We start from the raw sequence: 2,914 nt of genomic DNA on the forward strand, positions 1-2,914 counted from the left end.
CTATGATAATAGACGGGTCATATCATTCAATTCTATTATCATAAATGAGAGATCGTTACTATTTGGTTTGCTTTCATGTCATGGGTTTTTGTTGACTCGAAGAACAGTGAGTCTCTTCTTGGTGATCCAACATGTCGTCGTCGTCATCTCAACTTCCTTTCGATACATCTATGTCATTGTGTAATTGTCTTCGTTGAGACATCACTTGTTTTCCAGTTTAAAAGTCCAAATCCACCATGTTGTCTATTTTTTCCGGTTAGAATCCTAAAACCATTACCAAGTTGAATCCAAATCAAACTAAATTGTACTGAATATATTTCAGCCAAAGCAACGATCAGTTGTTGTAAAGGAATCCTAGCTAGCTAGTTAGAAAGTTGATCTAGAATATATGTCCCAATCATGTTGATTTCAAATGTCTTCTCTCTTTACAAAAACTATTGTAAAAATAAAAACCTATGGAATTCCATAAACTAGTTTAGAGTTCTCTGCCGTGAAATTCTCTACCTGTAAAAGTAAACCATGCATATCAATTAAACTAGCTATATAGGATGTCATTATATATAAGTGTTCAAGAAAGCGCTAGGCGGTATCTGGGCGGTGACCCAACGCCTAGCGCCTAGAACGCTTAGTCGGGGCCTAAACGGTTTTAGGCGGTTTAGGCGTTTACAACATAAAACATTATATATATATAATTATATTAAAATATATGTTATCAAAATAAAAAATTTATAAATTATAAACAACAGTAAGAAAAATACATTTATTTAAGTTATATTAACAACATATAAATGTTTATAATTACGTATATAGATATAAAACATAATAATTTAATTATATGTAATTTAAAAATCAAAAATAAATATTAAAATAAAATGTATGTAATTTTAAGCGGGTTAAGCGGTTATCTAAGCGGCTGTTGAGCGCTTAGCGTCTAGAGACGGCCGCCTAAACCGCTTTCTTGAACACTGCTATATATATGTGCTCCTAGATGATCTCGATGCATAATTGAGCAATGCGCGTGTGTGTAGGTATAGTATAGTATAGTAGTAGGATAATGAGGAGCAGAGCATGCACGTGCTATTGAGTTTGTGCAACATGGTACGTTAAAATCAGGTCGTGGGGTCGCTTCTTTGAAATTGAACCACAGTAAACTCGAAAAACATTTCCCTGATGATATGAATTGGATCCTATGCATTCATTTCTGAATCATGTTTCCTTACCCAACATTTATATTCCTCATTTAAAACTGAAATTTACTTCTGATGATAATTATATCCCTACAACAATTATTGAAATTTCACCAAAATTAAAATCAGTAAAGTAGCGTAATGGCTTCCTAAATATAAACGAAACCCGAAAAACCCGTAAAAATAGTTTTTTTTTTTGGTGAATAAATATTGTTAACTTGAATAAGTATATAACATGTTCAGAAAAAAAGAATAAAGGTGCAATTTTGGGTGTCGATTCCTCAACCTTCTAAACTGCTAGTGCTTCTAGTCGGTGAGCTGTTGGTCTCTTTGAAAAAGTAAGGATCCATACTAACATATCATCTATTTTAATTATTACACAATAATAATAAATATATATACATTAAAGTTATTGACCAAGAAGAAGAAAAAGAAAGCATAGGAAATGCTCAGTTAATCTCTGCAGATGGTCCTTACAAGTCTGCAACCAATACTCTGAATCTGTTATAATGTATTCCTCTGCCAATTGATATCATTCTGGTCAAATAAGAAACATCTACTTTAAATTTTTAAGTTTCACCAAACATATTTCCCTAATTTGACATTCCTAGATATGGGCTAATATGGAGTGTCTAAGCATTTAATCAAAATATATAGTTGCACAATAAATTCATTTTTTTAAAAAGCGGACTTTATAGAGATTCTTATGGATTTTGCCATTTCTTCATTCAAATATTATGAATGTGCCATTTTCATTTAAATTTTATAGATTTGCCATTTTTTATTTTTCAAAATGTCTGTTTTTATAATTTCTTTTGCTAAAATACATACTTCATATCAAATACTAAACCCTAAGAAAAAAATGGAACCAATAAAACCCAAACATAATGTGTTAGATTGTGCTTTTAAATCTAAAAAAATGGCAAATCTAAAAAGTTTAAGGTGAAATAGCAAAACCTATAAATGCCATTGAAAAAAGTCTCACTTTATATTTTCTGGTTTTTAAAACGGAAGGTACAAATTACATTATGGTGTAATTAATGCAAAACTCTAATCGATCCCTTACAAAATGATTTATAGCAGCCACTTCTGCAATAGATGGTTGGGTAATTAAATATTATAAAATCAGTAAATGGTAGATCAATATGGCAACAAGTAGTCAAGACTCTATATGAAAATCGGACTTATTTTCTGTAGATTATATCACATGTCATTCACACATTTTGGAGAGAGATATGGGGATTGGTGAGAGGACATTGAAAGTGTGCGTGTGAGGCAAGTTGGTGTGGTTAGAAGAGACGCAACAACAGTCAATTCAAATGTTCTTTAAAGCCTTTTTGGGATTTAGTTCGGACTTCCTCAGATATTTTAGTTTCATCCTAGTATTTCCGGTTAACAAACAACGTCAACAAGCATTTACTAAAATAAAATATGTAAATTTTAGGATTTTGTTTTTAGGTAGAAGCACAAATCAATGTACTGTATCTTGTGTAACACAAGTTGTGTTAGTCAATGGTTTTTTAAGTGAAATTTGGAATAGGTTTCTTCAAATTCACTCTTTCATCTCCCTCACACGTGTGATATCAAACTAACCATTTTCAAAAACCACATTGGTTTACAAAGGTGTAAACCCACATTTTGTCCGGCAAGCAATCATAGTAACAATATAATGTCTTGTTTGGGGCAACAAAGTTTAAAAGCAGTTGAACTAAAAAGAAAGAAGAAGA

This window comes from Camelina sativa, chromosome 7, assembly GCF_000633955.1.
Source record: "Camelina sativa cultivar DH55 chromosome 7, Cs, whole genome shotgun sequence".
Lineage (NCBI taxonomy): Eukaryota > Viridiplantae > Streptophyta > Magnoliopsida > Brassicales > Brassicaceae > Camelina > Camelina sativa.